This window comes from Mytilus trossulus, chromosome 10, assembly GCF_036588685.1.
Source record: "Mytilus trossulus isolate FHL-02 chromosome 10, PNRI_Mtr1.1.1.hap1, whole genome shotgun sequence".
Taxonomy (NCBI): Eukaryota; Metazoa; Mollusca; class Bivalvia; order Mytilida; family Mytilidae; genus Mytilus; species Mytilus trossulus.
In genome coordinates this window covers 21,448,884-21,463,290 of record NC_086382.1, presented here as the reverse complement: position 1 = coordinate 21,463,290, position 14,407 = coordinate 21,448,884, and positions in this window count along the sequence as shown.

Sequence of the window (14,407 nt, the reverse complement as noted above, 5' to 3'; positions counted from 1 at the left end):
CTAAAAGGTCGAACAACTGATGTTCTTTAACCCTGCTGACTGCCATTGGCGATTGCCAAATAAAATTGATCACAAGATGTAACAAACTGGATCTAAATATAAATTTAATACGTCACAGAAGAAAAAAAAATTGTTAATTTGTGGCCACGATGTTGTGCCACAAACATTCGGTGTCAATATTTCTTAAGTACACCAGATCTAGATTTCGACAATATATGTCTCTTCAGTGATGATATACAACTCGTCTGAACATCAACTCAACAATGTTAGATCTGTAAATTTGCTTTTGCAAATTTTTTGTTCTTCCCTCGTATATACAACTCGTCTAAACATCACCCCAACAATGTTAGATCTGTAAATTTGCTCTCGCAAATTTTTTGTTCTTTCCTCGTATATACAACTCGTCTAAACATCAACCCAACAATGTTAGATCGGTAAATTTGCTTTCGCAAATGTTTTGTTCTTCCCTCGCCGGAATTCGAACCCATGCTACTGAGATATCGTGACACCAAATCGCCTGCACTGTAACCGGCGCGATATCACTGCCATGCTGGACGTTTTAATTGACAACATATTTATTGAATTTGGATGTTTGGTCTTCCAACAGACTATTGGAATCCCAATGGGTACCAATTGCGTTCCTCTTCTTGCAGATTCGTTTTTGTATTCCTACGAAGCAGAATTTATATAGGGCTTGTACAAAAAGGAGAAAAGAAATTAGCCCAGTCTTATTATTTCACCTTTCGGTATATTGATGATGTACTGTCTCTTAATAATAATATATTCAGTGATCAATTACATTTTATATATCCGAGTGAACTTGAAATTAAAGATACTACCGACACAGATAAATTTGCTACATATTAAAACCTTTTTCTCGAAATGACTACTGATGGTAGGTTGAATACCAAAATTTATGACAAACGCGATGATTCTAATTTCCCTATTGATCGTTATGGAATAACCGTTTCACAAATGATATCGCATATGTTCCTTACGTCGTAACTACAATCCCCTTCCCTTTCGTGAATTTGACCTACCGAATTAGACTATTTACCGGATTTGTAATCACATAAGCAACACGACGGGTGCCGCATGTGGAGCAGGATCTGCTTACCCTTCCGGAGCACCTGAGATCACCCCTAGTTTTTGGTGGGGTTCGTGTTGTTTATTCTTTAGTTTTCTATGTTGTGTCATGTGTACTATTGTTTTTCTGTTTGTCTTTTTCATTTTTAGCCATGGCGTTGTCAGTTTGTTTTAGATTTACGAGTTTGACTGTCCCTTTGGTGTCTTTCGTCCCTCTTTCAATTTTTGTGTAGCAACATTCCAGCGGCACCACCATACGGAGTATATGTGTCTCAATTGATACGTTCCTCTTGAGCAAGCTCAAAGTACGTTGATTTTGTTGAACGAGGAATTCTGCTTTCTCAAAAGTTGCTAAGACAGGGCTATGAATCAATCAAATTAAGGTCATCACTCAAGAAATTTTACGGTCGCCATCATGAGCTGATTGGCCATTATGACAAAAGTGTGTCAGAAATCATATCTGATATTCTGCCTCAGTCATAATAACCTACCATTATTACCGAACTGAACAAAGAAATAACACGACAAGTGTCGTATACGATGCAGGAAATGCTTACCCTCTCGGAGCACCTGATTTCACTCCCGTATTTTAGTGGAGTTCGTGTTATTTCTTATGTTTTATTTATAACTGTTGATGTAAATGTCCTTTGTTTTTTTGAGTCTTTGTTTACTCCTTGGTTTTGATTGTTTATGTCTTTTAACAATTAAGTTAACATTTTCTGAATTTGTGATTACCAAAATTAATAAAGTTACAAGGCAAATCAATTAAGGTGGTATGGGTGTCTTCCGCCATCTTGGATTGTAAAAAACAGAGAACCTAAGGTCCAGATTTTCTATCAAGTCAGCAAAATTTGATTGCAGGAATGCAGACATTTAATGTGAATTTTTATTTAAAAGAACAAATTTATAAGAATATAACTTATACATATTATAAATTTTACAAGTGTTGATTTTTTTTGGTTGTTTTCTAAATGTTTTTAAATTAGCATTTTAAGGACAGGTAACTCTAGAACAGTGCATTTGCTGAAGGATTCTACATGGAACTTTCCTTTTTTGTATTTTAGCCGGAAAAAACGCACGGTAACCCTATCTTTTCTTTTGGTATTCTAAAAGCGTTGTCTGAAAGCTATCTTTTCCTAATTTATTTTACAATTCTATCATTTTGTTTAGTTTCTTAGTGTTTTTTCCTGTATAATCCATACAAAATGTGTCATTTTGGCACCACCTGTAGCTGTAAATAAATGTAGACTGTTGTAATGTTTGATAATCTTTTCATATTATGACATTTAGACTCTATTGTAAAGTTCCTGTCTTACATGTTATGATAAGAGAAGACCCATGAAGCAGAAAATATAAGATCTTCATACTAATAGTCATGTTCACATTCCAGTTCAATTTGCTGTAAGGTAAATCTTTCCTTGATAAGTCTACCCTACTCAAATTTATTATTTATTGGTGTTTATGTTTTTAAAGCATCAAACAGAATAAAACTTTCAAGATTCGTCCTGCTTGAACTGACTTTTAAAAAAGAAAATAGTTTTTTTTACTTACAATGAACACTGCCCTTTCCTGGATCCTGATATCTATATATTTTACGGGAGGCTTAATACCAAACATTATGATAAGAGAGATGATTTTCATTTCCTATTGGCTAACCGGACGAATAGAAATAAATGCCTTATCCTCCGGCCATCCGGAAGAATAGTTTTTCTCTGCTATTATGCTATTATTCCGGCCATATCAGAATAATAGATATGTGTTGGTTAAGTGGTTATTGAAGCATCCAATGGAGAATGTAGTGGAACCATTGGAACTATAATTCACTTGTTGCAGATTCTCAGCTCGTACGTTACTGATTATGAATTAAAGATAGAACATTATGGAAAATAGTTATAATGAATTTTTTTAATATAAACAAAATTATCATTGGAATAACCCCCTCAAGTCCCAACTTTTATTGATTTTTCTATACTGACTGTTAAATGAAGCACTGTAGGATTACTGTTTATTTTCCCAAATTATATGATAAATATGCATCTAATACTGTACAAACAAGTTTCCATTCACTAAAACAAATAAAAATGTAAATGAATTTTTATCATAGAGATTTATTTTTCATTTTAAAGGAACTGGAAGGAGGTTATCAACGATGCCTCTCCTCATTTCATATTCTACCTTTAAATTTCCCGAAAGGTTATGAGTCTACTGATTTATGGATTCAATAGGCATCTATGGTTCCTAAAGAAGATCCTGAATTTATCATTTCCTTGAAGGTTGGTTCGGTTCTGCTGAATTAAGTCGTCAAATGATTTTGCAAGATTTTTCTCAAAACGTTTGTTGTTTTCCAACACAAATTAAAATATACAGAGAAAGTGGTATGCACATGTTAAATTGTCTCCAAAAAAAGGCTTAGTTTATGATAGTAGAACAAAGTTTATTGAGAAAATAAAAAAAAACATAATGAAATAAAAAAAGGGCGATTACACCCAACCCTTGTATACCATTCCCAGTCCAGGCATATGGTAGCATGTTCATCTATCTCCGTTGTAGTAAAACTAAGAAGCTATTAAACCAAGAGTTCCAAATGGTGAAATTGAAATCATTCCTTTGTTAATTTTAAGAACGCCATCACGAGTTGGTGGACCGTTATGGAAAAACCGTTTCACAAATGCTATCGGATATGTTCCTTATGTCGTAATTACAATCCCCTCCCCTTTCACGAATGTGACCTACCGAATTAGACTATTTACCGGATTTTTTATAACATGAACAACACGACGGGTGCCACATGTGGAGCAGGATCTGCTTAGCCTTTCGGAGCACCTGAGATCACCCATATTTTTTTTATATTTTTTTTTGAGGGGGGGGGGGGGGTCGTGTTGCTTATTCTTCAGTTTTCTATGTTGTGTCGTGTGTACTATTGTTTGTTTGTCTTTTTCATTTTTAGCCATGGCGTTGTCAGTTTATTTTCGGTTTATGAGTTTGACTGTCCCTCTGGTATCTTTCGTCCCTCTTTTATAGAAGTTTGTTTCTAATATCACATTCTGTCTAACTTTCGTTGGGCCATCATAAGATATATATTCCAATTAACAATTCTCAAAATGTCCATAGCTTACGCGCGTGTGCAATCCGACACCTCATCCGGGTTAATTTCCGCATCAAATGACACTGCTGTTGATATTGAATATTTGCGCATCATCAATCGGATGGACGGGAAAATAGAGATTTTTAACTATTCTTCCGACTAGCTGGATAAATAGACACTTTGCAAATTCAGCGGTTAATCAAACCCCGCCTCTTTTAGGGACATATAGAATATTCATAGATAATTAATTTTGTTTACATACTGGTTACCAGTTATGATCTATATGTTTCGGCTCATAGAGACATAAATTTGAAATGTTATCAGTAAATATACATACGCATATTGTTTATATTGAAATATGTGGTAACCCTACATTTAAAGAAGGAATAGTTAAGAAATGTAGTGTTAGTTTTAACTCTTATATAACCGTTGAAAATATACCGCACAGCTTTATATTTGACCTTTGGAAAAAAATGTCGTGCATATGAACTTTCCATAGGATGTGATTTTTTTCAAAACTTCATAGTAAAAGTGGTACAGTTTTAGCCGTAACAGGAGTTACTATGGAATTAAATTGTCAATATTTAAAGAATACAACCTATAGATGGCATATTTTGGTACTAATATTAATATGAATCAACTTTACTAATTACTATTTATAGGCATCTCAATAAATACTAAATACTATATATATAAGTTCGTCTGAGTCAGTGACAACTCTACAACAGATGTATCCATCGGAACGCCATCAATGATAGTGATACATGGCTGTGTACATAATGTATATAACTTGTCTAAACATAAACCCAACAATGTTAGATCTGTAAATTTGCTTTCGCAAATTTTTGGTTCTTCCCTCGCCGGGATTCGAACCCATGCTACTGTGATATCGTAACATCAAATCGCCTGCACTGCAGCCGTCCCACTAGACCACACGACCACCTTGGCTCTTTTAATCTAGCGGCGTACTACAGTACATGATATATAAGGCATGAAGATGTTATTGTTACAGATCAGCTAAATTATCTATAGTAAAGGATCCTACAAATTAATGTAAGATACAGTCACAGAAAATAATTATATTCATAAGTACGTCTGAGTCAGTGACAACTCTACAACAGATGTATCCATCGGATCGCCATCAAATCTAACATTGTTGGGTTGATGTTTAGACAAGTTGTATATACATTATGTACACAGCCATGTATCACCATCATTGATGGCGATCCGATGGATACATCTGTTGTCGAGTTGTCACTGACTCAGACGTACTTATGAATATAATTATTTTCTGTGACTGTATCTTACATTAATTTGTAGGATCCTTTAAGCATGAGTATCAATGCACATGCAATAAATTATCTTTCGTTAAAGAATTCGATTTTAGTAGATTGTGTTCAAAATTATTTTGCTCTGTCATCAACTATAACGCCTGCCAAGAAAAGCCAACAAAAACGGGTGACTTCGGTCAAACTCAATTTAAACTGCAGTCAGAACACTACATTTTAAATAAAGTGGAAAATGTAGGAAACCTGTGTCCAAACCCAAATGCTCGGAAGACCGTCTCGAGAGTTATACTTGGACTGTATATAAAGTAAATATATTATTTGTAATAAGTTATAACTTAAGTTACTCTATAGTAAAATATCTAATTCCTACTAAAGTACATACGAACCCCCCTCAAGTCACAGACACACTGTAACGTTTTACTACGTTTTAAAATGCTACGTTTTAACAACGTTTTGAATAAAAATGTCCCGTTATTTTGAAAGCTTTTTTACTAGGTTTGTGCTACGTTCTTATCACCTTTTGTTACGTATAGTACGTGTAGACATAGACGTTAAGCACGATATTGCGTCTCAAATGGTAACGTCCAATTTTTACGTTTTACGGCGATTACCGCTTATTTGGGATAAGTTTTGTAATATCGCTTGCACTTTTTGTTTTGCACATCAATATGGATACTTCTTATTATGTTTTGTTGTACTGAATATGCATGGAATATTTCCAGATGAAAGTAACGTAAGCAACAAACAACAAAATATATCGTATTTGGGTAATGCATAAGCTATATGAAATGAGAAGATATATACGGTATAATGAGTGTCAATGAGACAACTCTGAGTCTCTACCAGAGATCAATTGACATTAAACGTAATAAATTGCAATGTTTTCCCATTTAGATCCGAAAAGGAGGATGATATATGTTTTGCTTTAATATAAAAAGTTTGTCGGGAATTATAAGTTAAACTGGTCTTGCTTATAAAATTTACTATACTTTCTTTAATAGCGGTACAATTTGATTATGAAATGAAACGATTGTCAGAAAAAAAAGGTAATTACCGGTATAATTCATGTCATATGTTTACAAGCTTTGTATGCTGTGGAGAGGTATATAGCCACGCTTTAGGCCCAATTTTATTTTCACTTTCAATTCTATACACATGAATCTTTTTGCAGAGAAATAAAAAAAAAAAATCGCAGTCAGTTAACGCTTCCCAAATTTGAAAATTTGATAAAGATGATTTGTTATCCTCTTGTGATACAAAACTTTTTCACAACTTAAGTACCTCATCTAAACGAACAAACCCAGTCATCGGATTTTTTTTAATACTTTGTGGTCTTGTTGATAGTATCTGACTATCAAGAAAATTCTATTTGAGGAACTATATACAGATGATCCACCATAAATAGCGTACCCCGAATCGACAACGTTGAAAACGTACGAAAATCGTCCAGTGGACAAACTTGCAAGACATTTCATTTCTTTGAAAACGAAGTCGTTTTGACTACGCAAGTTATCGAAAAGTATGTAGCTGTTTTTGTAAAGTTAAAGCACAACTACGGAAAAGCACTATTTAGCATGCAACTAATCTAAATTTTAAATAAATAACGTCGCAAATGACAATTTATTTGTAAAAAACGGCGAAATCCGACATTGGACATCTTGCAAGACATTTGCCAGAAGCAGTTGCATTTTAATATGTAGTGTGAGTGCTGCAAAAATTCGATTTTGATATGGTCTATGCATGCACTTATGAGAGCCAAATTTACACAAACGAAATATCATATAATCTTATATTTCAAAACCTATAAATTTTGATAACTTAACATCTTCCAAAATCTGACCAATATGAACACTATTTGTTTTTGCCAAAAAATTGCGTTGGTCGTATCGGAAACACATATCCAGTAATATTGTTATACTTTATATATAAAGCATATCATTCATTCGAATTTTCGTGGATATAACACTATTTTGAAGAACACAAACACCCCTGCTAAAGTGATTATGCGTATAGTCTGTTACGTCTGACACGCATATTTTTGACATGTTTTCAATATGTTGTCCTTATTTTAGACTAAAGTAAAATATGACAAAACAATATGTACCTTTTTCGGAATAGTATTTACATGTCTAGTCTATGGATATAAGTTTTATATAACTTAACTGTTATGATTTTATAGAAAAGCTATTTATTAGTGTGTAATGGTTGATTACACGGTATAGACGCAATAACGTGCGTAACGTCACACGTTTCCGCCACGCATTGATACGTTTCTATTCGTATTAAGGTGGCACCTAACACTACAGGGAGATAACTCTGTAAAATGGGCAGAACGTTTTAATGACGTTGTGTTCATAAGGGAATATTAAGCTTCTCAATGATCAAAATAAGTGTATGTCAAACTGCTATATAACCAGTGTAATTTTTCTGATAAAACGGTTGGTTCAAATTTTTTGAATTTTTTATATTTTTGTCAAAGGGTTTAAGTAAATACTTTGTCAAAATCTCGAAAATTAAACGAGCCAAATTAATTTTAGTCAAAGTGTTAGGTACCACCTTAAGAGCGGTTTGTTACGTTCCGCTAAGTTTTGATACGTATTACAGTGAGTTGCCTATAGGTGTTACTGAAAAATTTTACCTATAGCTCAACCTGTTTTAAAAAATGTCAACACAATAGGGACATTTAAATTGACCAGTTGGTATTGTTAGATTTAAATATACCTTGATTCTACCTGTACAGATTCTTATTCACCTAACCCAAAGTTTCAGCATGCTTTTTTCCTGAAGATTTTCTTACCTAGGATTATTCTATTAAAAATTGATAGGGAAGAAAATAGTTTTGGTTTTCATTGTTTTAAATCCCTGATATATATGATTTATCTATTGTTTACCTAAAATTCTAAATCAGTAAAAGATTAAAATAAATATGTATTACTATGCTTGAAAATTTAAACTGTTTTCACACCAAAATGCTTCTTTAAAATTCTAACCCTTATACATAGTATTGTCCAGCTGCCAATGAAACAAGAAATAGCTGCTCAGGTGTTTACAGTTTAAATTTTCAGAGGGATATGTTGTTTTTTTCTTCACATGACCCTTCAAGATTCTCATTTTGGATTATTATTTGCAATGTTTTAAATCTTTTGGTGTCATTGTGCATACAATATTGAATTTATTTTATTTGAATTCTCTACTCAGACTTTTTATAGCAATTTTGCTTCTTAAAATGTGATGTTTCTTTCAAGATTTTATTGTCATGAAGGACATCAAGGAGGAAATAATTCATTCAAACCGTTTTGTGGGGCTTACATATGATGTTGTACACATAAAATTCGAAATAATTTTGGAGTATACCTTGCTGTGTTTTTTCTTTGAAATCTATTATAATATTAGTAGGAGATATAGTGTGAGTTCATCCAACATGTTTCTGTGGCTTTAAATGTGATTTTTGAAATATTCATTATTAATTTTGGGATCTATTACAAATTTAAGATGATTCCCTATTTAAATGGGATCTTGGAAATGAAATAAAATGTTGAAAGAATGCAGTGGATATAGTCTAATCTAGTGATAAAGTGAAAAATGAAAGTAAAATATTCTAAAATATTCCTAATGTGAGGAAATGTTTTTTAAAGGTGAATGTGAAATTGGAAATAGTCATTATAAAATTCTGAATCAAATATTGTTTAATTTGGAAATTATTATAGGGAAATGAAATAAAATGTTGAAGTAATGCAGTGGATATAGTCTAATCTAGTGATAAAGTGAAAAATGAAAGTAAAATATTCTAAAATATTCCTAACATGAGGAAATGTTTTAAGTGAATGTGAAATTGGAAATAGTCATTATAAAATTCTGAATCAAATATTGTTTGATTTGGAAATTTATTATAGGAAATGAAATAAAATGTTTACGGTGGATATATTAAAATCAGGTGATATATAGTAAAAATATAAATAAAATATTACAAAATATAAGTGAGGATAACTATTTGGAATATAGTAATGGAAATGATTCTGAATTATGTATAGATTCTGCACCTGTTAAATTAGGATGTAAATCATTGGAAGTTAATCAGAATTTATACTATGGATTTAGAAAAAAATCTAGTGAAGAAGTGAAAAATGAATAAAATTGGGAATTATTTAAAATCTTTGGAATTCTGGATGAGATGTCAAATATTAGTGTAAAAAAATTAATGAAATTGTTTATTCAAATATGATTTTGAGGTTTCATTAAAGTGAGTGAAATATTACGACTGGATTATTTAGGGTATTAAACACTGCTAGTAGTAGCTATGCAAACATTTAGATGAAATGTAGTGCATTTCAGGTCATGCAATTTTAAATAAACTGCAAGAAAATAACATGTATGATATAGTCATTCTTGTTTGGCTTGATCACTCATAAGATTTTGAATGACAGTAAAATAAAAAATCTCTCAATAGAATAATCCTATGTAAAAAAAAGTTCAGGAAAAAAGCATGCTGAAACTTTTGGTTAGGTGAATAATTTTTTTTACAGGTAGCATCAAGGTAGATTTAAATCTACCAAACCAACTGGTCAATTTAAATGTCCCTATTGTGTTGACAATTTTAAAAACAGGTTGAGCTATAGGTAAAATTTTACAGTAACACCTATAGGCAACTCACTGTAATTAGGTGTCTACTTCGTTTCAATTTTCGCTACGTTTTTTGATAAATTTTCAAAACATGCGGCGAAGGTCACGTGACGAACAAAAGATCGATACGCTTCGTTACGTATACTCCCATTTTGCAACGCTTTCAAAACGTAGTAAAACGTAGCACTTGAAACGTGACAGTGTTCACTAGTACCGTTATTACGGTAATTTTCCACTAAACTATCGAACCGTTGGAAATTATAATGATTCACTATAGGGTCTTTGCATCGGAAATGAACACATTTGTGCTAAAATCTGCTAATGGCATCAATGATGTTATATGAGAACCTCTTTGTTGGCATGATACGGGTTATATTCTTCTCATATGTTTTTGGTATGATACTACTCGAAACCCCTAATCGGAAGGATTGTGCTTATTTTTTTTTTAAATGATTACGCAATCGTTTAATCAATTTAATTGAAGTCTGGAGCTTGAATGTCAGTAACTGCTAGTATAACTTTATTAATTGATGTATCATTGTCGTTTTGTTTATTTCGTTGTTTGCCTAATATTCTGACATGAAACTCGAACAAACAGAATTTTACTGTGCGTATTGCTATGTGTTTGTTTTTTCTACATTTACTAGAGTTAAGAAGGGGGTTGAGATCTCACAAAACATGTTATCCCGCTGCATTTTTGTGTCTGTCCCATGTCAGGAGCCTCTGGTCTTTGTTAGTCTTGTATGTTGTTTTTGTTTTTTTAGAGTTCGTTTATATGTATTGGAGTTTAGTATGACGTCCATTTTCACTGGACCAGTACCCATTTTTATTAAATGGCCAGCTGAAGCCTGCCTCTGGGATTTTTTCGCTGTGTTGAAGACCCATTGGTGGACCTCGGCTGTTTTCTGCTCTTTGGTTGGGTTGTTGTCTCTTTGACGCTTTCCTCATTTCCATTGTCAATTTAATTATCAACATGTTGTAATATAGATTGAAGACAATCTGATGTGTCAGAGAGCAAAATAATATCGTCTCCACATATTTATTATTTCATATTAATATCACCCAGGGTCAGCTCAGCAGCCTCTTTATTAATATATGATGGAAAGTCGTTTAAAATAATTTTGCAAAGATTAGGGCTGAGGCTATCTATATTTTCTCCTAAAATTATCCATATAGTTTACGAAATTAAGACTAAATTCTTATTAAATTCTTGTTTGTCAAATTGAATAATTTTTCTTGTGACTGTTCCCTTAAAATTAGGTTTTGTTTGATTTTGTTGAGCCTGTGATTTCTGTCTCTGAAAGCGACCGAATTGATAGTGATCCGACAGCGGCGATGTATTCTTATTAATATTAAGTCAAGTCTTATATATTGCAGAAGGAAGAGTCCTGGATGTTTCATACTTTGTATTTAGATTTCTTATGTCACGAATTATCGATCTGCCATATGGCCATTGTCATTGACCTCATTTACATGGTTAAGTGGCTACTTGAGAAAAAAATCTGTCGTTTGGTCTTTTTCTGATAATCATTTAAATAAGCAACATAATAGATTATATTTGGTGTATTGAACGATTGTGGGATGTACTTGTCTTTCTGGCAAAGTTCACATGACCTTTACCTTATTTTTATTGTTCATTGGTCAATGATAAGTTTTCGTTTTTTGTTAGTTTATCAGATACTATAAGCAAAAGGGGAAATATGGAATGACTGTAAGGGGTAAATATCTGTCTGGCAAGATTTATATGACATTGACTTATTTTTCATAGAACATTTATAATGTTAAGTTTAAGCGATACTTGTGATTCAACCTATATATAAAAAACTTTCCACATGAAATCGGGGATAGGTAAAACAGGCGAGACAATTCAGGATGTGCAATGCCCTCTTCTTCTTTTTAAAACTATATTTCTACTACTAAAATAGCCATATAGTTTAGGAAATTGTCACACTTGGTCAATCACATATTACTGCAGTTATCCAATCGTAGTTTTGGAAATGATAATAGATAGTGTAAATGCCTAATATTACACCATAAGCACCTTTGATTCGCCCATTCGTATCTTCTGTTTTTATCTTATCTTAAGCTAGGGTCACATATTCTAGACTTTTACAGCCGGCGTTGGCAGGACCATTCCCGATTACAATTTGTCAAAAGTCTTTCTTCTTTCTCAATCCGATTCTAGTCCGATTTGTATCTTTCGCGTAGTTGAAAACCACCGAACCTGTCTCGACAGCGTCCCGAATCGACCGAATGGAATCTGAAAGTGATCAGTCAGTGAACCAACGCTGTCACAAGTTATTCGTTTCAAAACTGTCGTCATATTCGAGATGATCAGGTACTGTCGGAACGGAATTTATTCACAGTCTGTTGTACCGCATTACAAATGGTTTTGTCTAGATTCAATTGCATTTTGTTAGGTAATTGTCGGGACTCTGACGTGGGTATCATTCCCAAATTTCGTATTAATAATGGAACTACTCCGGAACGGTTTCGACAAAGACGGTTTGCATACTGTAAAATCTGGATACAATCTGGACTCAATTTGAAAAAAAACAACAGCAATGACAAATTTCTCCAGACAAAGCCCGTTCTAAAGAACACCATCCAGAAAACAAAGAAAAGTGTAACGATTTTGATCGGATATAGAAAAAAATGTTACGACGTGTTCACAATTCCAATCTGACTAAACAAAATCGGCTGAGTATCCCCGAATCTTACTGCCGGGGTTCTTTGTCGACCTCTCCGGAACATTCCCGATCCTTAGGAATCTATCACGAACGTATTCAAAAGCGTTCAGACAGTTATAGGACATTACAGATCATTCAAGATAGTTAACCGACTTTTTCACCGTATACAACTTTTAGATGATTCTGCAAATGCAGTTTCGTCGATTCAATTCAAGCTTAGGTACTTTAGAAATATATAAAGAATTATAATTTATAGGAAATGAGACAGATTTTACGATTGACAAGGAATTGGAACTGTTAAAATGGATTTGCTGGTAAAAAGGTGTTAAAATACTAGTACAATAATATGTACAGTCTAAAAGTTTACAGATACGATTTACACCCATATTACACGACATAGATCGTCTACTATTTTATGTCGGGTTGACTTGACTTTATCACATCCAGGATTTTAACACGACTAACACAATAAAAAATACTCATTTGTATACCGTTGCGAAACAAGATGGAGGGAAAGGGAGAGTACAAAGCATGACGAGAAAGACCATATAACCCTTTTTACTATCAAAATTGCATATCTGCGAAAGGTCAACGTTATATTCTTATGGTTTTTTTTAGATAAAGACGTATATAAATACAACTCATATAACTTATTCAATTTACTTTTTAGAATATTAGCAATTCTCAAATGCGTATAATACCTTGTTTATTATTCATAACTTACAGTACATTTGACTATAATATAAAACAAAGACTGATTTTCTTTCAAGTTGTTTCTTCATTTTCAGCTTCATACTGCGCCGAAATGATTAAAAAGGAAATATATGCTGAGATCGGAAGTGCAGTTATCTTGTCATGTGCGATCTCAAAACAGGACTTTACACAGAGTTGGAGGAAAGGCTTAACAGTCTTGACACAAGGATTTGAGATAAACAGAAGTATCCGCAATCACCGAAGACTTGAAGTCATCATTGATGAAAAATTTTATAATCTCAAAGTATGCAACATAACTGTGGATGATTTTGATACTTACTGGTGCGAGACTCAACAAAGTAACTCTATAACAGCTGATGGAACAAAATTAATTCATTTAGGTATATGTTTATATATCAATACTGAACATAGTTGGACTTTTTTTTTTTTTATAATTTTTTTTTTTTATTCATGGATTAACAGGCATTTACATAAATTATCTATAGTGGCACATAATAAAGCAAGCAAGAAAAATAAGCATAATCAAGCAAAAAAGAGTAAACAAAAATAAATAACTAATAATACGATATGATATAAATATGGATGAAGTATAACATTTTCATCAAAAAATATATAGTGATAATGGAAATTACATTTCAGGCACATCTATATAAAATAGTTCACTATTAAATTAATTAATGATTTTATCCCAGGGGTTCCAGTACATGTTATAATCTTTCACACTCATATTTTTTAAGGAAATATGTTTTTCTAAAATCAAATTTTCTTTGATATAGTTTTTAAGTCCCTCTATATGAGGTTTTTCCTCTCGCATCTTTGATCTGTATATAAAATACTTAACTAGTAAAATGACTTTATTTTTTATAAAATTTAGCGTTTATAGTTATCATAAAGACCAAACATGACTAAATCTATATTAAGTG